This window comes from Budorcas taxicolor, chromosome 8 (genome assembly GCF_023091745.1).
Source record: "Budorcas taxicolor isolate Tak-1 chromosome 8, Takin1.1, whole genome shotgun sequence".
NCBI classification, from domain to species: domain Eukaryota; kingdom Metazoa; phylum Chordata; class Mammalia; order Artiodactyla; family Bovidae; genus Budorcas; species Budorcas taxicolor.
Genome location: NC_068917.1, coordinates 93,844,947 through 93,869,277, shown reverse-complemented (window position 1 = coordinate 93,869,277; position 24,331 = coordinate 93,844,947). Strand labels below are relative to the sequence as shown.

Below are 24,331 nucleotides of genomic sequence, written 5' to 3'. Positions count from 1 at the left end.
GGATAGCTCAGAGAGCTGGGTGAAGTAGACAAGGATGTAGAGTGAAGCAGAGGGTTGCACATTTGTCACCTCTTGTGTGTCCCAGACTCCTTTATGTAATAAATCCTCTATGTCCGCCCCACTGTCATGAAATGCTTATAGGGCTAGCCTACGGAAAATACAAAGGAACAAAATAATGGATAGTGTTCTGGATAAATAATTCATCCCTTTGCTAGGACCCAGCTTCCTCTCACACTTAGAATAAAATACAAACCCCTACATTACCTTCCAGGCCAGATGTGACCTGTCCCTGCAAAACTTCATGTCTTGCCACTTCCATCCTCTTTCTCCAAGCTATAGTCACACCTGCTGTCTTTCACTTCCTTGGACTTGTTACATAGGTTCTTACCACAGAGGGACTTTGCACTGCCGTTCTCTCTATCTGGAATGCTTTTCTCTTAGCTGAATCTTTCCTGTATACAGATCTCAATTAAAGTTTAACCCCTCCTCCCCGAACAGACTTTTCATCCCATCTAAAGCATTCTTACCCCTTCCCAACCCCCAGGTCATCTATCAGTTTATGCAGTTTGATTCCCTTTGAAGCTCTTATTACCTGAAATTTATTATTTTGTCTTTTTTTCCCCCTCCATTCTCCCCACCTCCCTACAGAATATAAGTGCCACAATATCAGGAGTCTTCTAGGTTTCATTGCTCTATCCCTTGAACCTAGAACAATACTTGACACATAGTAGGAAACGAATGAGAGAGAGAAATGGGGGTAGTGGGAGAAGGAAGGAAGGGAGGAAAAGAGTAAAGGGATCCACAGTGGAAATGCATACAGAAAAGAAGAATACTGAAAGGAAGAGAAATGGAACTAGGGAAGAAAATTAGGGAAGAGCAAAGAGGATCCAGGTAGTGAGGACTGGTTGCAATGTACAATTTTGACTCCTGAAAAAATTTTCTACTTGCATTCCAGGCAAAGAGAATGGCAAATCCAAAAAGGAACTTTCTACACCACCACATAGCTACTTTTTCCTTTGTTGTTGTTAGAGTTTTGGTTTCAGTGTGTGTGTTGGGGGTCGTGTGTGTTTGGGAGGGGGCGTCCTCCCTACGTGTTATTCTTAGGGGAGGGATGGGTTTTCTCTTTCAGGTTTCAACTGCTGCGTCTTGCTGGTATTACCAATGGGAATCATCTAGACGTGCACACCACCCATGGTGGCTCTACAACCTATTCTAGGACTTATAGGCAAGAGGCTGGAAAGAGAATGAAAGAAAGATCACCACCTGGTACCAGTGAACTCTTCTCAAGTTCTTTCAGTAAGTGGCAAGATGGTTTAAGTCATACCACGTAGCTCTGCTCGATAGGGGTGGGCTTTGGCAAAGCATTATATGACCTAACACAAACCAAGAATAGAGAGGTAAACTTTCCCTAGAGGCTGGATGGGAGGAGCAGGAAACTCTAAGGATCATTTTTCCTGGTACACAACTTGGGTGTTTATCTTCTGTTAGTGTAGCTTTGTTTAAATCTGAACAAGTTGAGTCCTCTGCAAAAGTCGTGCACTAGCAACATGTTAGACAAATAATTTTGTCTAACCCCTATTTGCTTTTATCCAGAAAAAAATGTAAACCCTGGCATTGTTGGGACTGGGAGACCTGAAACAGAAGTCAACAAGTGTGTGTAGATTTCTTTCTAACAACATGTTTGGACAGTTACTCTTGTCCTTTACGAAACCTCCTTCCAGCCGCAATACATACACAACCAGAAGCCATAACCAGCAAAAGCAGCTTGGCTTCTGTCTAGCTCTCCCTCCAGAGAGGTTTGTGATAAAGGAGCAGTAGGATTACACCTTCTTCCTGTAACGTACACATGGAATGCTTTCCCTCTTTTGAACAAGAAAAGGAAAGAGCAACCATATTTTAAAAGATACTAAACAATGATATGTATCTTCACATTCAAAATTGTAGTTCATGTATTATTATATAAGGAGCTACGCCAAACAAACTAATCATAAGTAAATCTAAATTTAGCTAACTTAATAAATGTCTAAATCATGTTAGCAGTATTCAGTTGACTCAAGATTTTTTTTCTTTTTCGGACTAGCTGAACTATTAGCATAAATGCCCCAATCGGCAGAAACACAGTCTTGAATCTGAAAGAGAAAAGGCTTTGAAGAGGTTAGAATCATTTTTTTTTCAGATGCCTGTTCAGTTCAATTCAGTCACTCAGTCATGTCCAACTCCTTGCAACCCCATGGACTGCAGCACACCAGGCTTCCCTATCCATCACCAACTCCCAGAGCCTACTCAAACTCATGTCCATCACGAAGGTGATACCATCCAACCATCTCATCCTCTGTCATCCCCTTCTCTTGCCTTCAATCATTCCCAGCATCAGTGTCTTTTCCATTGAGTTGGTTCATCGCGTCAAATGGCCAAAGTATTGGAGTTTCAGCTTCAGCATCAGTCCTTCCAATGAATGTTCAGGACTGGTTTCCTTTAGGATGGACTGGTTGGATCTCCTTGTAGTCCAAGGGACTCTCAAGAGTCTTCTCCAACACCACAGTTCAAAAGCATCAGTTCTTCTATGCTCAGCTTTCTTTACAGTCCAACTCTCACATCCATACCTGACTACTGGAAAAACCATAGCTTTGACTAGACAGACCTTTGTTGGTAAAGTAATGTCTCTGTATTTTAATATGCTGTCTAGGTTGGTCATAACTTTTTTTCCAAGGAACAAGCGTCTTTTAATTTCATGGCTGCAGTCACCATCTGCAGTGATTTTGGAGCCCCCCCAAAATAGTCTCTCACTGTTTCCATTGTTTCCCCATCTATTTGCCATGAAGTGATGGAACTGGATGCCATGATCTTAGTTTTGTGAATGTTAAGTTTTAAGCCAACTTTTTCACTCTTCTTTTTCACTTTCATCCAGAGGCTTTTTAGTTCTTCACTTTCTTCCATAAGGGTGGTGTCATCTGCATGTCTGAGGTTATTGATATTTCTCCAGGCAATCTTGATTCCAGATACCAGTTAACACCAGCCAATGGAAGAAAAGAACTGTTTCAGCCAAATTAACCCCTTATTGTCACACTTAAACATAGTCCTCACACTAAGGTAGACACATTAAATTCTGAATGGCATCTCAGGAGCCCTTTAAGACAAGTAATTTTGTTTTTTAAAAGACACCATCATATCTCACATATTAATTTGCATTTATTGAGTACCTACAGCGTGACAGGGACTATGCCTAGTGCTAGAGACACAATGATGAGTGAGTAAGACAGCTTTCTTCTTTTCAGGACTTTGGCATCCAAGGGAGCAGCTAGTATAGTAAGGTGAGTCTGGGATGGTGGGATTATAGGATACTGTCTATAAATCACCCCAAAATGCCAGGGGTCTAAGTTACTCCAACTTCCTCAGCTCTTCTGCAACCACTTTTGCTGAGCACAACGTGGTCCACCAAAGAAGTCTCCAACTAACAAAGGAAATGTTTTACATAAATATTTATTTACAGAAAAAAATGAGAGGTGTGGGTGAAGGGAATTGGCTTGTCCCAGCTAAAAGGAATTTAAGGAGGGTGAGTTGACGCTTGGAAAAGGTACTGTGGGGATAAGATATGTATCTTTTGATGTAAGAGGAAGATTCAGAAAATTATCCTTGAAGGGTTATTTCTTTTTCTTGCATTTCTAGGAAAACAAGTCTCTTGATATCCTATTTTCTAATCCAAATTCATGTGAGGTCTTTTTTTCTGAAACTGAATAAAATTGACTTCCAAAGAAAGAACTTTGCTTGCCCAGAGGTGACACACCTTATTGGCAACAACTTACCCTTACCTCAAAAAAGAATCAAGGAAACCTCTCACTCCAGGGACTTCCCCAGCACTCTGCGCTTTCACTGCAGTGGACATGAGTTCCATCACTGGTCAGGAACTAAGATTCACATGTCATGCAGCCAAAAAAAGAGGAAGAAAACCTCACAACCTCACCCCAAATGTTTTACTATCTCATCTTGGTGCCAAAGCTTGTTGATCCTCACATAAAGAGGACTGTGAGGGTCACAATTGTCCTCAGTCTCTCAAGGTGAAAACCAACGTTGCCTTGCCAAGGCTTGTAGCCTTTGAGTCTCTTTTGCAAAGTCTGTTTTATATTCTCCACAGCTAACTGCACGTTAAATCCAGTTTCCTAGAGCTTCCTGCCCTCTTAAGTGGGTGACTTTCTCACCCACCACAAGAGAGTAAGCATCCTTCTTTAAACTATGAAGGATATTTAACTGAGGGCCAAAAATTTCTTCTGCTTGTCCTCATCAGTTTCATGTAGATCTGAAGCCTGAAGACACTCATTCCTTTTAAAATTAATTTCTGTCGATTCACATTGAAACAATATTAGCCAAAGTTGTCAATCTGGCTGTAAGGCTAGCTGATCAAAGTGCTCTTCCACAGACAATGGGATATTTGTTAACTCACAGTCATGGTTCATAACTCTTCAGCAACTCTAATCCTTACCTCCAAGGATTCCCCCGTATGAATAAACAAAGCAGGATAACAAAACAATAAGAGAAAGACCTGAGTTTTCAGCAAATGTAATTCCTAGTTAGAAAGCATTCACTAGTAATTTCTAGTCACTTGACAATAAGTTTGGTTTGCAAATGAAAATTCTGATTTTATTTGCCAAAGATCAGACAGCTCAAATGAACTGGAAAAATGCTATTATCACTCTACTTCTCTGAAAAAGATGTTTGGGGTGCTTTTTGGGAGACCTAGCTTCGATCCTTGGGTCGGAAGATCCCTGGAGAAGGAAATGGCAACCCACTCCAGTATTCTTGCCTGGTAAATCCCATGGGTGGAGGAGTCTGGCAGGCTACAGTCGATGGGGGTCACGAAGTCCGACAAGGCTGAGCCACTACACTTTCACTTTCTTTAACTTACGTCTGGAAATTGTGTTGTGAATTTTGCAGGTTGGTTTCAGCTTGGGATGATTGTAGCATTAGGATGCATTCACCAGCAAATAACAGAATCCAGTCTCCCAGAGCCTTCCTTAAGCAATAGTGATGTTAAATTTTCTCACCTAAGAAGTCAGTCAGCAGTGCAATGATGTCATTAAGGATCCAGACTCTCCTCTGTCTTGTTCTGCCACCTTTTGCCACTTCATGTCTATTGCAGCTTCTAAGATCAAGTCCACATTCAAAGCAAAAAGGAAAGGCTGAGGTAAAATGCTTTCTTCATGTGAATTTCTGTGGGTGGTTTTTTTTTTTTTTCCAGGAAGAACAATTACAGGAAGTCTCCCAACTGACCTCTCCTTTTGTTTCATCTGCCAGATATGGGCCATAGGCCCATTCCTAGACCAATCAGAGGCAAAGGGAAATAAACAAGAAAAGCCCAACCACAATTTACTCCCTTGTGGCTTGTGTGAGGCCCTGTCTTTCTTGACCTGAAGGGCTCTACTCACCATCCAAACAAGAAGAGATCTTTGACAGCAAGGAAGTAGATCTATATGGATAGCTCATAGGCAAAATGTGAACAGTGACCCTGGGGGGAAGTGATCAAAGTGTTTAGTATTCTTCCTGATTGTGCCACTTTATATGGTATTTAGAAATCAAAGCAACATGTAGATTTATTTAGATTAGATTTATTTAACTGTATAATCATATGGTTAGGTCATAGGGACCTTTCAAAAATACAGTGCTACAGGATTAATTATAGGATTAATTAGTTAAAAGCATTACAGGGCTTGGAGAAGCTTCTCCGATTCCTAGAGGCCCATAAGATTGCATTTTCTTCCTGAACAATTGTACATGAAACATCATGGAAACAAGATTGTTTTTGCTACTTTCAAAGAAGTATAGATATTTAAACTCAAATTGGATATGGGGATTAGCCGTTGACTACTGAAAACTATGCTTTCAATCTGTTGTTGAACTGTCCTGAAATTATTGATTTAGGGCACATGAAGAGCTTTGAATTTTTTTTCAAGATTCACAGTTTTGTAAAGTGGTTGCATGAATTTTAACACACAGTACGGACCATGTTATAAATTTCTGAAACTTTCTTTGGCGTGCAAACCTTAATACATCTGTATTAGAAATGTTTTCCTGTTTGTACTCAGTTTCAAGAGAAAACAATGAAATTGAAATCACATTATGTTTACCAAGAGACCTCATCCTTGGAAGTTTGGAGGTAAGTCCAACATGAATCCCAGGAAGATCCCAAAATTTCTAGTAATGTGAACAATGTTTGGGAGTTTACTATTCAAGGAAGAAGTAAGGACAAAGAGAAGAACGCAGTCAGCTCTGCCAGCTAGAACTGGAATTGCAAACCCTCTCCAACACAGGATATCCCACAACTCAGTCAATTAATACCTAGAGACACCAGGTCTCACCTGGTGACACTAATATAGTCATTTAATATCAAATAATGCATAGTTTCCTTTGTTGACACACTTTTCTCCACCCCTCAAAATTCTCACTCAAATATTTCTGAGAATCTCCAAGGAGAAAGCTTACAACTATGTGTTCTCAAAGCAGTTTGCTAACCACAGTCATCACAGAGCATCTGTCTCGTCTTTCCTCTCCTATTCTGGCTCCACAAAGTAACTCTAAAGGGCATCTCTCTTGTCCCTGCTCATGATAACCATTTTGGGAACATCAATACCTGTGCTAAGGTTACTATTTCTTAGTGTTCAGCAAACTCTCAGTTTTCCAGGCTAGGCTAAACTGGCATAGCAAGGACAAAAGCCAATGTCTCAGTCAGTGACTTGCTATGACAAGGGTTTTATTTCTCAATACCACAAAATCTAATAAAGATCTGGGCACCCTTTAGGGGAACTATTTTGCTTATAGAAACCTAGCAATTTAGACTGAGGACTTCACAGTCCTGTAACTGCTCCATTAGGAGCAGGAAACCTCTCTGATCAACCAAGCAGGCTTACAGGGATACTCACCAGATAAAGGACTGAATGGTACTCTCTGCTGCAGACTGCATGTGGCCTGAGCCACTCAACTGCAAGAGGTTCAAAAAGTGCCGAGAGGTCTTCTATATCAATATACAAAAGGGAAGAGAACAGATTTTGGTGAATGCTGGGAATATCTGCTTTACAGGTCAGTTGCTGGATTCTTGGAAAACATGGAAATAATGACCCTTCTCCAGTTCTATGCTGTTTTGTTACCTGATCCGCAAATCAGTACATCTTATGCCCAGAGTCTCCAAAATTAGCTCATGAGTATAAGCTCCACTGTTTAATTCTAATTTCCCTTTCTACAGGAGCTTCAACAAGTCTAAGATTGTGGGGGCATTGCTGTGAGATCTCTCATTCTAACTTCTTTTTCTTTTATGACAAATTCACATACATTCTCCCACCTTTTCCCCTAATCCTCCCTCAGACAGGGTTCAACTTGTTTGCTGCTATATCGTAATGTCCCAGCTTGGTGCCTAGAACTCAGAAATGTGTTGATGAGTAGATGGATGGATGGGGAGGTAGGTGGATGGCTGAATGATGATTTCTTCTCTACCCACACACAGATGAAGCTCAAAGGAGCCTGTTTCCATTTTCTTTTTTTTTTTCCCCCTTTAAAATTATTTTTTATTTTATTTTCTATTGGTGTATAGTTGATTAACAATGTTGTGTTAGTTTCAGGTATACAGCAAAATGATTTGGTTATATATATACATGTCTCTTTCCACTTTATTTTCCTGTCACCTTGACCCTCTTTGTAGTCCTTTTGTCTCAGGTACTGTTGTGCATTTTGGGGGCCCCACTTGGGTGAGGACTTTCTTGAGGATTAATTATGGAAATGTTAGTTACAGTTTAGGGGCTGAAATCCTACCACTCAAACCTCTTCAGGGATTCCTAATTGAGGAATATGCCCATGAGAACAATAACCAAATGGAAAATAAAATAACATTTTTTGGCCATGCTGCATGGCATGTGGGAACTTAGTTCCCTGACCAGGTATTGAGCCTGCACTCCCCTGCAGTGGAAGTGCAGAGTCTTAACCACTGGACCACCAGGAAAATCCCAAAATAAGCTTTATGACCTGATAGGCACCCAATTGTCTCCCAGTACAGAGATCTTTGTCAAGCCAAATCAGATTATGCTGTTTAGGCCTAGAATCCTAAAGAAGCTTCCATCATTTCCATTACTCAGAGTTGGTGGAAAGGTCTGGAACAGACCAGGGGCAACTGATGCAGAGCCCATGTGTAGAAGAGAGAATAGGCAGATCCTGACTGAAATGCTGCTGCTGCTAAGTCACTTCAGTTGTGTCCTACTCTGTGTGACCCCATAGGTGGCAGCCCACCAGGCTCCCCTGTCCCTGGGATTCTCCAGGCAAGAACACTGGAGTGGGTTGCCATTTCCTTCTCCAAGGCATGAAAGTGAAAAGTGAAAGGGGAAGTCACTCAGTCCTGTCCGACTCTTCGTGACCCCACGGACTGCAGCCTACCAGGCTCCTCCGTTCATGGGATTTTCCAGGCAAGAGTACTGGAGTGGGGTGCCATCGTCTTCTCTGATGCACTGAAATAGGGGGCTGTAATTGCAGAGGAGGGAACACCAGCTTAGAGACTCCATCCTCTTAACATAACTAGCTCTTCTCTCCTGTTCACCGTGATTGTTATCTTCACTTCTGCCTCTGCCCAGGCCCTTTCAATCCTTTACCCCTAGTCACACCCATTACACTCCATTACAAACTATCTTCAGTAGTCTAGGTCAGTGTTCTCACCCTACCTGCTTGCTAGAGAGACAAGGTCAAACTCTAGGCTTATTACTGTGCTTTGTATGAAGTCATTTTTTAAAAAATACAAAACTTGCTAGATGTTAACACTGCCATATGGATAAACTTTCTTTTGCTTACATATGGGTTTCTGATCCAGTGGCCCATGGTTGAGAATTCTTGGCAGCCTACCACAAAGGATGACCTATAGCTAGTTTCCTCTGCTGAAGTAGGCTTCCCATCTTCTTAACATATTTTCTATAAAGGAACAAAGGTTCATCCATAATAATGAAAAAAAAAAAAAAAACATTTGGGAGGTGGGGGGAAGGGCTGCAAAGAGTTGACCATGATATAAATAGTTCGGGGCACATGTGGGAGTAGAGACTGTGGATGGAGCAAAATCAATCTTGCCCTGCCTGGCTTATTCTTCTCAGCCTTTCCCACTGTCTCCCAATTCTATGCCATCATTTCCCCACTCACTTTCACTTCTGCCAGCTTAAATAAATGTGAATCATCTCTATGGATGCCACAAATATCAGCTCATTTGGATAGTTCTCTCTTAACATGGATCTTCTTTGTTTCTAACTAATAGTGCTATTTATCTAATAGTTTTATCAACAAAATTTTAGAATAGACAAAGAGTGTAAACTGCCTCAAAGCATTCTCATTATGGCAGAAACTTTATAAGGAGTGTAAAGTTTACAAGGAAAAAAAAAACTAAAAGAGTTGAAAGATTTATAAGTAGTGGCACAGATACTCCCACCACAGAAGATGGCGACCACAACAAAGATGCTTAACATTATTAGTCATTGGATAAATACAAATTAAAACTACAATGAGATACTATCATACAGCCAATACAATAGCTAAAAAAACATTTAAGTGACTACACCAACTGTTGGTGAGCACACAGAGCAACTAGACTCTCATACACTCATGTTGGGAATATAAAATGCTACAGTCATTTTGAAGAACAAGTGGGAAGTTTCTTGAAAAGTTACATATACATACTATTTGATCAGATCTAGCCATTCCACTCCTAGGTATTCCAAGAAAAGTGAAAACATACATTTACTTTAAGACCTATACATGAACACTTACAGAGCTTTATTTTGCAGTAGTTAAAAACTGGAAGCCACTCAGATGTCCATCAGCAGCACATGAAATACTACTCAGCAATGAAAAGGATGGATATGGATGAATTTCAAAATAATTATGCTGAATGAAAGAAGCTAGGCCAAAAAAAAATTGGTACCTATTGAATGATGCTATTTATGTAAAATTTTAGAAAATGCAAACTAATCTCTATAGTGACAGGAAGCAAATAAGTTTTGCCTGGAGATGGGGTGGGGCTTATAAAATTTAAAAAATAAACTTTCAGGGGTAATGTAAATATACATTCAATATCTTGATTGCAGTGATGTTTTCATATGTGTGAAAACATATGGATGTAATATGTCAAGACATCAACTGTTATGCTTTACAAATGTGAGGTTTATTATAAGCCAATTATATCTCAATAAAGTTATTTTTAAAAGATTTGCTTAGTGCTTTGCACCAGCCAAAGATGAAAGAATTGGCTTGGTGTCTTTTCATTATGTTTCAGACTGCTCCCTAAAGGTTCCTTTTACTGTTGGTCAGCAGAGAGGAGGGGTGGATGTTCTGGGTTGCCTATCATCCCACTGCACTTTTATCTGTCTATTTACAGTTTCAGTGGACATGGATTTGAGCAAACTCCAGGAGAGAATGAAGGACAGGGGAGCCTGGTGTGATGCTGCCCATGGGGTTGCAAAGGGTCGGACACAACTTAGCAACTGAACAACAACTATATATACTCTCTCTAAAGACTTGCTTCACAAAATGACCAGTTTAAGGGAAAAAATTTAAAAAAATCTTTTTAAGTCTTTAGAATCTTCTGGATCATCTGATCTTTAATGCTAAAATATTTTATGAATCTAAAGTTCTATTGATGAGTTACATTAATATACTCTTCCTTTGATTTGTTTTTTTTTAATTTAATTTAATTTTTTTTAAACTTTTTATTTTTACTTTATTATACTTTATAATACTGTATTGGTTTTGCCATACATTGACATGAATCCACCACGGGTGTACATGCGATCCCAAACATGAACCCCCCACCCATGTGGGGAGGGAGGTGGGAGGGGGGTTCTTCCTTTGATTTGAAAATGTCCTCAATTATAAAACACTAAATCTCTAGCTTTTAATGACTTTTTTAGGGGGAAAGAGTAAAATAAATATATTAAAATACACTTATTATAATATTCGCTCCATTTTCAAAAATGTTAAAAGTATGGCTTAGAGTACTCATTATAATACATAGTCCCCAGATTATAGGAAGGGATATTTTTGAGAACTAAAAGTGTTTGCATGAGTCAGGGTACAAAGTGTAACAAAAAGACCCCCAAATGCAACAGTTTAAACTGGGTAGAAGTGTGTTTCAGTCTCAACATCCAGCAGGTAGGCAGTCCAGGTCTAGCTTAATGACTATTTGATCTGTGCAGTTCTACAGAGCCCCATGCTCAGAAGGGCCCAGAGTTTGGTTTAATGCGCTGCTGTTACTATCTTGAAAGTCTTACTAATTTTATCTTTGAACTTGTGTTTTAAAAGTAAAGTCCAGTGGGAACTTTTACTTTTAAAAGTAAAGTCACTGCTCATGCAAGTGAGCAGAGGAAGACACAGTTCATGTCTGCCATTCCCGCACTCTGTGTGCGTGTCATGTGGGCAGTGCTTCATGAACCCAGAATTCCAGTGGACCCACAGCACAGAGACGTTCCGAGAAACTCTAAGTGAGTACAAGTATGTTATGTTGATGACTAAGAAAGGACCAGTCCATTCTAAAGGAGATCAGCCCTAGATGTTCTTCGGAAGGACTGATGCTAAAGCTGAAACTCCAGTACTTTGGCCACCTCATGAGAAGAGTTGACTCATTGGAAAAGACTCTGATGCTGGGAGGGATTGGGGGCAGGAGGAGAAGGGGACGACAGAGGATGAGATGGCTGGATGGCATCACCGACTCGATGGACTTGAGTTTGAGTGAACTCCAGGAGATGGTGATGGACAGGGAGGCCTGGCGTGCTGCGATTCATGGGGTCGCAAAGAGTCGGACACGACTGAGCGACTGAACGACTGAACTGAAGAAAGGAAGTGAGGAAGGGAACTGGCAGTCCTGGGAGTCCTGGGAGGACATGCTCTCCATTTAAACTACAATTTAATACTAATCCAGAAAGAAGACAATAATACTCTAAGAAACACAAACAACAAGGAACCTCTTCACATCTTTCCTTACGTGCGTTACTTCCCTGTATTGACAAGTCACTTACCTTGAAAATGATAGCCTAGGAAAACAGGGAAAGTATTTTTCCTTTCAGTCTTTCCTTACTCATCAATAACCTGAAGATAGAGTGTTGATAGAATATGTATGAAGAAGTGAAGCAAAAACATTTAAATCAGTTTTGTGCAGCATTTATACTCTTCTGATAAGAATGAGATATATATGCTTGTATGAATTACAAAATACAAATCATGTAATTTTGGTGATTCTACACGTGAGTTAAATGTTCTTATATTTGCATTTATAAATGGAAATTGCACAGTACAATGAATGGTAAAATTCATGTTAATGATCTAAGTTTTAAGTTTACTTAGCAGAAAACTAAATAGCAAAAAAAATGCCGGAAGAAAGAGCATGGAAAGACAAGAAAACTATAAATTTTACTATATTTAATGGCAATACTCTCACCTTTTTTTTTGAACAAGAGGCTTGAAGTTTCATTTTGCATTGGGCCCCCAAATTGTAGCTGGCCCTGCTGCTGTCTTCAACACATGACTTCCACTTGTGGGTTCAATTTGGCTGCTTCAGTGTCTTTCATCTTCCAGCCTGTGAAGAGCTGGAGAAAGACCAGGAAAGTGAAGCACAGTTCTTTCTTTCTTTGTTTCTTAACATTCATTTATTTATTTGGCTGGACTAGGTCTTAATTGAGGCATGCAGGATTTTTAGTTGCAGCATGAGAAGTATTAATTGCAGTATGTGGGATCTAGTTCGCTAACCAGGTATCAGACTTGAGCCCCCTGCACTGGGCATGTGTAATCTTAGCCACTGGACCACCAGGAAAGTCCTGGAAGCACAATTCTTTTATGGGCCTTCATCACTAAACTCAAATTCCATCAGCCAGAACTTAGTCATACAGCCACATCTAGCTATGAGGCTGACTGGGAAATATCTTTAGCCAAGCAGCCTTTTACTCAGCTAATACTTTGTTATTTTAGAAGAAGAGGAAAATGGGTATTGGAAACAATGTGAAGTTGACCACAGTATTCATCCAGTTTGATTCTAATATTTCCAGTTCAGTTCAGTCGCTCAGTCGTGTCCGACTCTTTGCGACCCCATGAATCGCAGCACGCCAGGCCTCCCTTTTCATCACCATCTCCCAGAGTTCACTCAGACTCACGTCCATCGAGTCCGTGATGCCATCCAGCCATCTCATCCTCTGTTGTCCCCTTCTCCTGCCCCCAATCCCTCCCAGCATCAGAGTCTTTTCCAATGAGTCACCTCTTCACATGAGGTGGCCAGAGTACTGGAGTTTCAGCTTTAGCATCATTCCTTCCAAAGAAAACCCAGGGTTGATCTCCTTCAGAATGGACTGGTTGGATCTCCTTGCAGTCCAAGGGACTCTCAAGAGTCTTCTCCAACACCACAGTTCAAAAGCATCAATTCTTCGGCGCTCAGCCTTCTTCACAGTCCAACTCTCACATCCATACATGACCACAGGAAAAACCATAGGCTTGACTAGACGGACCTTAGTCGGCAAAGTAATGTCTCTGCTTTTGAATATGCTATCTAGGTTGGTCATAACTTTTCTTCCAAGGAGTAAGCGTCTTTTAATTTCATGGCTGCAGTCACCATCTGCAGTGATTCTGGAGCCCCAAAAAATAAAGTCTGACACCGTTTCCACTGTTTCCCTATCTATTTCCCATGAAGTGATGGGACCGGATATCATGATCTTCGTTTTCTGAATATTTCCAGTCCTAGGAATTTATCTTAAGGAAATAACAGAAATGTATAAAAAAAACTTTTAAGTATAAGGATATTCACTGCAGCTCTTTTTATAATTACGACAGATAAATTAGAAACAACCCAGATTTCCAAAGCAGAAAAATTGGTTAAATAAATAAAGATATATCCATATTCTGGAAAAATTAAATACCCATTAAAATTGTGTTCTCAAAGAATATTCAATGTTATAGGAAAATGCTCAAGGTGCAATGGTACATGAGAAAAGCAAAATGCACAACTCTACAGATAATACTATTTAGAAGCACTTTTTGAGCTAGGTGGGTATGTCTGGGTTTATCACAGGGATTAAGGGAACAAGACTACAGACCTCACAGAGTAAATTTCTCCCAGCAAATGTTTGAACCACAATCCCTCAGGATCAGAATCTGGATTTTGTTTGCAGACTCAGGACAGATTTGTCTCTCAGAATGAGACATTTTAACAAGAATCATAAGATAAATATGTACATCAAGAAGGCAAGTTTATTTGCTTATGAGGACAAATAATAACATGACATATATATGCAACGCCCTCCCCCAGTCTCATACGAAGTGTGAGTGCCCTTCCTACAGGCAATATATTGCATCATTGTATTTGATGATTCTGCAGCATAACCAAGAAAATTTCAGTCCAATAATAAAGTTGAACATTTATTCTTAAAGAACTCTCCATGAGGATTTTTCAAGAAAACCAGCCAGACTGTGAAAACAACCACATTTTTCGAGCACTCTATTCTGTAAAGAATTACTGAGAAACAGAGGAAAAAAGCCCCTATGTCCTCCAGCCATTTTCTAGAGTCCTGTAGCTGGTGATCAAGAACAGACGTTTTGACTCCCGTTTCCTGTGGGGAAGAAATGTGGAGGGGCACAAGGAATATTCCATGGACAGAAGAGCCTGGCAAGTTACAGTCCATGGAGTTGCAACGAGTTGGACACAGCTGAACAGCTGAGCACACACACCCAAGGGAAGGGGGACAGAGAAGTTTCTGTCTCGAGAGGTGTGTGGGAGAGCTTTGGAGGAGAGTGAAGATGGAGAGTTTGTGACAGTGACTCTAAAGCTCATGGGTATAAGATAAAAATAAAAGGATATTTAAAGAAGTGTTGCTGTAGTTATAAGCCTGATCTTCGTTAATGTCCCTTGAGAAACGTGAAAAAATCTGAATTATTTTTAATAGCTTTTGGTTTTGCGACCTTGCTAGGACCCTGGAGCAATCCAGGGATACACAAGATACAAAAGTAATTAATGATTTTTAAATCTACACTATACCAACAATAATAAATCATTTTTTAAAAAACATCAGACTTTGATAATAATTCAATATTTGCTTTTATTTTGTGAAAGATTATATATATATAATCTCCACTGAAGAAAGATTCATAGTTACTCTTAAGGTAGTTGTCTTCAAACTGTGCCCATGTGTTTCCACAAATAATTTTCAGAAACTATGTACACTCTTGCACTTTATATTAACATACAATTTAAAGAGTTCCAAAGGATATAATATCCAGTGCTTTAATATTGGTCACTGTTTTAAATACATACAAAGGGTTCTAAAATACTATAATGGTAAATATTCATCATCATTCTTTAAAGCTTTCCAGGTGGCTCAGTGGTAAAGAATCCATTTGCCAATGCAGGCGACACAGAGACAGGGGTTCAATCCATGAGTGTGGAAGATCCCCTGGAGGAGGAAATGGCAAGCCCCTCCAGATAATTCTTGCCGAGATACTTCTATGACAGAGGTGCCTGGCAGAATACTGTCCTTAGGAGTTGCAAAGAGTTGGACATGACTAAGGACTCATGCACATACACATCATTCTTTAAAGAAAAATACATGTGATTGTTCAGAACATGTTTATTGTCATTTTTCCTCACAGAATTCTAACTAAATATAATTGTATATAATATATTTTTTAGGCTTGAAAGTCATATTGAGCACTACATCATACTTCTCTCTGTAACAAACTACTAAAACTTGCTAAACTTGCTTAGTTTTTTATAACCATAAGGCCCAATATTGTAGCCACTAGTCACATGTGGCTATTAAGCACTTAAAATGAGATTAGCGTAGCTAAGAAACTAAATTTTGAATTATATTTAAAGTTTTAACATTTTCATTTATAATGTTTTCTAACTTTCCCATAGAGATCTTACCTATTTGTTAGGTTTATTTCTATTTTATATTGTTTGATGCTTTTCAAAATTATTTTTCAAAAGATATATTTTCTGTTTGTGATGTATTTGAAACGATATACTGATTTTGTACCTATGGTAAAGAATCTGCCTGCCAATCCAGGAGATGCAAGAGACACAGGTGTGATCCCTGGGTTAGGAAGATCCCCTGGAGGAGGGCATAGCAACCCACTCCAGTGTTCTTGCCTGGAGAATTCCATGGGCAGAAGAGCCTGGCGTGTTACAGTCCATGGGGCCTCGAAGATTCAGGCATGACTGAGTACACGCACGCAACCTTTCTAAACTATGATTAATTCTAATAATTATTCCATCAGGTAGATAACCTTATCACCTACAAATAATGAACAATTTTGTTTCTTCATTTCTAAACTTTATATTTTTTATTCTCTTTCTTGTCTTAAACCATTTATTTCATTGGCTAGGGCAATGTTGAACAGATGTGGTAATGCTGGATACCCTTGCTTTATTCCTTATCCTAAACAAAATGCTTCTAATATTTCACCATTAACTAGGATATGGGTTTTCCATGGATACTTTTATCAGGTTAAAGACAGTTCTTTCTATTGATTAAAATCAGTTTTTTCTAACACCTTTTCACTATGAGATGATTACTTCCCCCCCTGTAATCTGATAATGTAATTACTTATATCATTGTATCTTCTTATGATAAAGTACGGTTGCACCCCTGTGATAAATCCATGTCATACTCACTTTTATAAGTTACTGTATTCAACTGACTAAGATATTCTTTAGAATTTTTCCATCTATGTTTTCGCTAAGGGCTTCCCAGATGGTTCTAGTGGTAAAGAACATGCCTGCCAATGCAGGAGACTTAACAGACATCCATTTAGTCCCTGGGTGGGGAAGATTCCCTGGGGTAGGAAATGGCAACCCACTCCGGTATTCTTGCTTGGGAAATGCTATGGAAAGAGGAGCTTAGTGGGCCAGAGTCCATGGGGTCGCAAAATGTTGAACACAACTGAGCACCCACAACACACCACCATACGCTCACTAAAGAGACTAACTAATTTTTCATACTATCTTTTTAGGTTTTACTTTCAGGCTCTTGTGAGTCTCATAAATAAGTTGGAAGTGTCTACTTTTTCTGCAGTTTGGAATAGTATTGAGTAAAATCAGAAGCATTTGTTCCATGGTTAAAACAAATCTATAAAACTGTGGCCCTTGAATTTTTTCCATGTGCTAAGAGCAACTTCAGTTTCTACTTCTTTAATGGTTTTTCTATTTCTTCTTTATTTTAAATTTATTTATTTTTAATTGAAGAATAATTGCTTTACAGAATTGTGTTGGTCTATTTCTTCTTGAGTCAATTTTGTTATCATTCCAGTAATTGTCCATTTTAGTTAGGCTTTCAAATATGTGGGCCAGAAGTTTCTTGATATCCTTGTCTTTTTCATATCCTTTTGAAAATTCTTAACTTTGATGAAGACAAGGAGAAGGCAAAATCAATCATCTTGGCAGAAGGTCTGTCATTTGTCTTTTCAAAGAATAAACTTATCTTGTTTCATTTGTTTCTGTGTTAGTCACTCAGTTGTGTCCAACTCTTTGGGATGCCATGGACTGTAGCCCACCAGACTCCTCAGTCCATGGACTTCTCCAGGCAAGAATACTGGAGTGCCAATCCCCTCTCCAGGGGATCTTCCTGACCCAGGGATCGAACCTGAGTCCTCCTGCATTGCAGGCAGATTCTTTACTGTCCAAGCTATCAGGGAAGTTATTTGTTTTATTTGTTTCTACTCAAAGCCTTTCTTTAGATTTATTCTGGTTTCTTCTCTTTTTTTACCTTTAGCGCAGTCTTTCTGCTATTCTAATAAAAGTAATTCAGGTAAAAAAATGTGCTACTTCATTTGCCTCTGAAAATCTTTAATATAAATTATTTCCATTATTTAATTAAAATATTTTCAGTTCACTTGTCTGCTTATCTTTTAAGGTGTGTTAGATATTGTATTTGAAACATTATGTGTGGAAAAAACTTGGAGCCTAAAATGAAGTTAACTTATTTCAGGAAAGGATTTTTAATTTCCTTCCATCAGATGGGGGTAGGGGTGGTGCTGAGGCACTTCTATATCTTACTTGTACAAAGGGGTTTTCCATTTCTTTTGTTAATGTCTTATTAGATAATTAACTACATCCACACACCCCTACTCTTCTATTACTCAAAAGTGCCTGCATATCTTCAGTTTATTTTGGAAGTGTGAGATGGTACATATCTATATTTTATCTATATATATTTTATATCTATATCCAAGGATCTCTCCCAGCTTCTGTTCTTTACCTCTAATATTCTGCTATGGTCACACATTTTATTGCACTTCTAAGGTTAATTCAGCTGACTGTGCTGGTGCCTAGAATTATGGTTACCCCAGTGGGACACAACTGAGCAACTAACACTTGCTTTCATGAGCTATACTTTTTAGCAAGCTGCCTGGAGACACATGGATTATATCGTTACTCATCCTCTTTTCTTGCACATCCATCTGAGATTTGATTAAGAAAATATTTTCGACTCTTGAGAAGCCAACATGCGTTGGATTCCAAGGCCAAATAGTCAAGTGGCTCCATTTGCTGAAGTACACAAGTGGTGGTGCTTGCCGCCTCTGAAATCCAACACCCCATCCTGGGCCGCCTCCTGGGTAACCACATCCTCGTGCGCCGCCTAGTGGCCACTTAGCCAGCTTTGCGCGGGCTCCAGGACGCGCTCAGGGTCAGCGTGCTCCCTGTGGAATGACGGATCTCTTCACGCTTTGCCCCTTTTTATTGCCCCTTCGCCCTGATTCCGCCAGGCCCAGCGAAAGCCTCTACCACCACAAAAACAAGACCTGGCCCTGCACTCCGTGCCCACTCGGGCAAAGTTGCCTATGACAACTTTGTCACTAATCCATCCCAGGCAGCACCTCCTGCAGATGACCTGTGGCCAGAGGCTGCTGAAAGCATCTGCTTCAGTGTTCTTTATCATTATTTCTAATTTGGAGGATACTTGCTTTACCATGTTGTGTTAGTTTCTGCCCTACAACAAGGTGAATCAGTCATAACTATATATATTTATCTCCCTCTTGAGTCTTCCCTCCCTCCCACTCCACCCCTTTAGGTCCTCACAGAGCAGCCAGGTTGGGCTCCCTGTGTTATTCAGCAGCTTCCCACTAGCCATCTATTTTATACATAGCAGTGTACAGTATGTCACTGCTAGTCTCTGAATTCACCCCATCTTCTCCTTCTCCCATTATGTCCATAAGTCCATTCTCGATCTCTGCGTCTCCATTCTTGCCCTGCAAATAGGTTCATACGTACCATTTTTCTAGATTCCATATATATGTGTTCATTTATAATATTTGTTTTTCTCTCTTTATCATTTTAATTCAGATTAAGATATATAATTTTTTAAAGAATGGATATCTCATATCAAACTAAAAAAGCAATATTACACTTAATGAAACACTGATAACTTCACTATGAAAAATAATAAGAAGCATACTATTTACACAAAATTTTAGCCTTTTTCTGTAAATCATAACCAAAGTAAAAGTAAGAAGCTGAAAATGAATATAACAATTGTGAATTATTTCTACACAATATAATTTCTCTTATTTTAGATTTTTTTCAAGGAAAGACAATCAACTGGAAAACAATTAGAACTAGTTATGGATGTCAAAAAGGAGGTGAGTTACTAAAGAAAACTTTTCTATAATATATAGATTTTCTAATACCATTAATAAGTTAAAATATAATGAAAAATGTTCCACTGATAGAAACAACAACAAAAATTCCTAGGATCAACTGAACAGAAAATGCAAAGTTCCAATTATCAAAAGAAGTTAGAAAATTTAGTGAATTACAAAAATTAAGGGGTAAATGGAGTGGTATATTGCTTTTCTTTATGGTAAACTTTAACAACCACCAATTACTTCCCTATTTGTTTATAACGTTAGTATAATTGCAGTCAGGATGCCAAATTGAGGATTTCATGAAACCAGTCTAAAGTTTGTTTGGAAAATTAAAAGGTAAGAAGAGGCAAGAAATCTCTGAAGATTGTAGGGATATTTTCTTTTAGATATTTAAATGTATCATAAGCTATAATAATTAAAACAGTGTTGAGTAATACAAGATAAACAAAAATGCATCAACGGAAAAATAGAAAGCATAATACATTTGTGTGTGTGTTAATGCTGTGGATACATCTATGTATTAATCAATGTTTTATGGGCAGTATTTCAAAAGAATGCTGAACTGTTTTAGAGACAGTATTGAGATAACTGATTACTGTAGTGGAACTCTGCGTTATGGCTGCCTGATATCTTTTGAATACCCTTCTGACATTCTAATTATGTCTCACAACATAAGCAAGTCCTGCTTTTCTGAGAGAATCCATAAATCAGGCATATGACTTTGATTCTATTACTCCTCCCACCACTGACATCTGAGGTAGAAGGGAACCATGATGTAGAAGGGGGCATATTCAGAGAGACCCGTCTGGCGAGTGTGGCATCAAAAATATTTGCTCTTTCAGACCACCATGTCAGAGTTGCAAGTGTCCCACTGAATCTTTTTTTTTTTTCAAGTTTTTCATTTGCTCGTTTTTTGTTTGGTTTTGTTTTTTGCCAGAACTATCCTGTGGTGTGGTCAAGTATTTCTTCTGGATGTATTGACCATGCTTGTCTTGTTCTAGGCTGTGTGGCCTACAAAGTCTAGTTCTCTGGCTCTCTCAGAGGTCTGTGAATTACCCAGAATCCAAATGTTGAAATCCTAACCTTCAGTGTGACAGTCTTAGGAGGTGGGGACCCTGGGAGGTGATTAGGTCTTAAGGGTAGAGCCTTCAAGGAACAGGATTAATGCCTTTATAAAAAGACAGGAGAGAGCTTCTTTCACCTCTCTGCTGTCTGCCATGTCAGAATGCAATGAGAAGATACTCATCTGCAAACCAGGAAGTGGGTCCTCTGCAGACCTTGGATCTGCCTGCATCTACCTTTATTTTGGACTTCTCAGCCTCCGAAACTGTGAGGAAAATATTTGTTGCTATTTAAGCTATTCAACCTGTGCTATTTTTATTGCAACTCAAGTTAAGACAAGTAGAATCTGTTATTTGCAATTTAAGAACATGCACGGCTCACAATTTACTATTTGGGGAAAAATATATTTACATCCCTGCCTAATACCATTCACAAAAATAAAATACACCTGGATTAAGAACTAAAATATTAAAAACCAAAATAAAAAAAAAAACCAAATACCAAAAACAAAAGCCCAGAGATAAAACTGAAAAGAAGTAGTAAACAAATTAGATTTAACTAACCACAGTGGTCTGCCACTTTGTATGGGTAGATCAAAAATGTGTCTGTGAATGAACTAACAGGCCATGAGAAATGGAAACCTAGCTAGTTGAGCAACTTCAGAACATTATAAGATAAAATTAAACTCATTGCTCAGGAGAAGAACTAAATATTCTTAGGTCTCAGATCAGACAAGAATTTCTGTCTGAACTTCATAATGAACACAGTCTGTGATGAGATTTTATTGGACGATAACCAGAGAGTGAGTTACACAGAACTACTTTTGATGATGGCCCTCAGGCAAGTCACATGGCATTACATGGAAAGCACACTAATGCTATTTACCCAGAACAACTCCAGAAGCAAAGACTGGCTGTGCAGTGTACCTCTGATATCATCACACTAGATAGACTACATATTCATCAAAGAATCTCTTCCTAATATTTCTTTCAGGTGATCGTTTGATAAATAATTAGGGGACTTGAGTCCAAGTTTATATTCCTTTATTATGTATATAAACAATCAAGGTAGGTGTAGGATGTTGGCTGTCGGTGCCCAAGAAAGACCCAGGCTATTTCCCTAATTTTAAGGTTCCAGTAAATATACTGAAAATGTAGAAATGGCAGAGCTAGAGTGACCAAATCTGTGGTGTAATTTGAATGCATACATTCAGCAAATTAATGTTTTGAACACATATGCAACGAAATAACTGTTGTGTAACTCATGTAGAGATAACATGTAAAGGAAATTTGAGGTCTTTCTTGAATGTGAAGCACAGCCCCTCCTGGCCTCTGGCACTGTTCCTGGTGAAGTTGAGGAAGCGGTGGGCCTAAATAGCCCAATCTTTACTCAGCCTAGAACCACAGGTATGGAAGCAAATACAAAAACGGTTTTGTTCATTTTAAATGGATGCAAGTATGGTAACTCGCTTTATCCTGTTGAACTCTTTGCAACCCCAGGCACTGTAGCCCCCCAGAGTGGGTTGCTGTACCCTCCTCCAGGGGATCTTCCTTACCCAGGGATAGAACTCTTACCTCTTTTTCATTGACAGGCAGATTCTTTACCACTAGCACCACCTGGAAGCCCCTTACATACGTGCCTGGAGTGCAGTCTGTATGTTAATGGATTTGTAGTTCTAATTTGGCCTAGACTCCCTACTTGGCCAAGAGGAAAATTCCATTGATACACACTGAACTTAAAATATTACTCTTCCTGGGTTTAACAGAAGGAATGTGGAGGAAGGTCAACCCTATGTGGGCAGATTTTTACACCCAGTTTAAAGGAGGTGGAAGTCTATATATAAAAAAAAAAAATATATACTAACTTAAAGTTCAGAATCATCCATATCTTCCCTTGCTTTTCTTCCTGGCATGATTAGCTCACAGAACCACCATCTGTCCTGGTCACGCCTAGCTCAAGAAAATGAATTTACATCATCCGAATCCAAAGGAACGCTTGTCCTTTGTTAATTCTTCCCTGGTGGTTTCCGATTCTGTTTCACGGGCACAGTCACAGGGAAGAAGGGCGGCGGGGGAGGAGGGGGAGAACAGGACCACGCAACGATTGCCTCTCATCTCAACGCGGCGCCCACGTTGTTCCCACATCCACGACACGCACCGGAAGTTCTGTGTCAGAGCTCGAGACTTAGCACAGACCCAACTCTGATCTGCCTGCGCCGTTTCTGTTCTTCTCAGGGAGAGAACATTCCTTTGAACTCGCCAGCAAGGGCTTGCCAGTCTCGTGCCCCACACCACACACCCTTGGAATAGCCTTAAGTGAGAACTCAAAATTGTGATCTAACACGAAGGAAGGTGTTTGAAGGAAGGTTCCTTTAAAGGAAGGTGCACCATAGAAGAGGAAGTCTCAGGGTTCCTGAGCGCGCCTCAGGAGCGGAGTAGATGGCGCGTCGATCGCGCAAGCGGATTTGTTTGGAGACAGAATGTTTCGAGGTGAGTTGAGGGGGCACTGCTTCAGTTGGTAGAGCAGAATCAACCCCCACTTCCAAGGGCAGTCTGCGAGGGAGGAAGTGAGGAGGAGCATGGGAGGTGGGGGCAAGGACACTGCGGCATCTTACGTCTGCTGTGTTTCAGAAGGCTCTTGGAACGAGGGACGGCTAATGCTCAATTTTAAATTGTTCTGTGGCCGCCAGGTAATTCCCGTTTCCACACACCTTTAGTGATGTCTGCTGTTAAATGAATTCAGCAAGGAGGCCATGAGATGCCTTCCTTGGCTTCCACCTGTGCTCTATGAAAGCGGTTCCCCAGCTTCCTTCTACAGAGCACTTCTAATCAGCTGGCATTGCTCAAGTAAATTCCCATATTTTTAATATTCCTCAGTTTATATTTTAACATTACCAGAGAACTTTGTGAGAGTGAACTTTGTGTCTTTTTTTTTTTTTTTGCTTTTTTGTGGAAGTCTAATGAAGGAGTTGACTCATTGGAAAAGACTGATGCTGAGAGGCATTGGGGGCAGGAGGAGAAGGGGACAACGGAGGATGAGATGGCTGGATAGCATCACTGACTCGATGGATGTGAGTCTGAGTGAACTCCGGGAGTTGGTGATGGACAGGGAGGCCTGGTGTGCTGCAATTTATGGGGTTACAAAGAGTCGGACACGACTGAGCGACTGAACTGAACTGAACTGAACTGAATGAAGGAGTGGAATCTCCCATTTGGGTCACCAAGGCTTGGGCAGAACTGGTGCCCTGGGGCTGGAAGAATGACTCCTGTGCTTGGCTGAACTATCAGTGAAAGGAGAAGCTCTGAGCCAGAGTGACCTTAATAATTTCCAAGAGCTCCCCTGGGAAATTTCCTCAAAGTGGAGGAAGGCACTGGGCTTTTTTGAGGTTGTAAAATGGAGGTTTGAGCCAAGCACATGTGGATCTAAAAAGGCAAGGAGAAGGACTTCCCTGGCAGCCAATGGTTAAAACTCTGTGTTTCCAGTGTAGGGGCAATAGTTCAACCCCTGATTGGGGAACCAGTCCTGCATGCTGGGCAGTACAAACTCCACCCCCACCCCCATCACCACCACCACACACACACACACACACACACACACACACACACACCCACAAAAGGTGCACAGAGCTGAGATCTGAGTTATG

General features: G+C 39.9%; 1 protein-coding gene and 1 long non-coding RNA gene across 6 annotated transcripts in view; both read left to right on the top strand.

Annotated features, from left to right (window-relative positions):
• Window positions 1-24,331, top strand: part of PGAP4 (post-GPI attachment to proteins GalNAc transferase 4) — a 65,338-nt gene that overhangs the window by 20,743 nt on the left and 20,264 nt on the right. For 2 of the 5 annotated variants that reach the window (XR_008199812.1, XR_008199811.1), the window contains exons 3-5: window positions 1,130-1,296; window positions 3,276-3,311; window positions 8,254-8,345. The exons of 1 other annotated variant lie outside the window; for it this stretch is intronic. The gene's annotated coding sequence lies outside the window, so the exon portion shown is untranslated. Of the gene's footprint in view, window positions 1-1,129; window positions 1,297-3,275; window positions 3,312-8,253; window positions 8,346-24,331 lie in introns of those variants that run through there. 2 more of the 5 variants (XM_052644730.1, XM_052644729.1) reach the window with 1 other exon arrangement.
• On the top strand, window positions 19,594-22,616 carry LOC128052237 (uncharacterized). The gene is made up of 3 exons (XR_008199813.1): window positions 19,594-19,620; window positions 20,851-20,955; window positions 22,607-22,616. It is a non-coding gene; the product is annotated as an uncharacterized LOC128052237 (long non-coding RNA).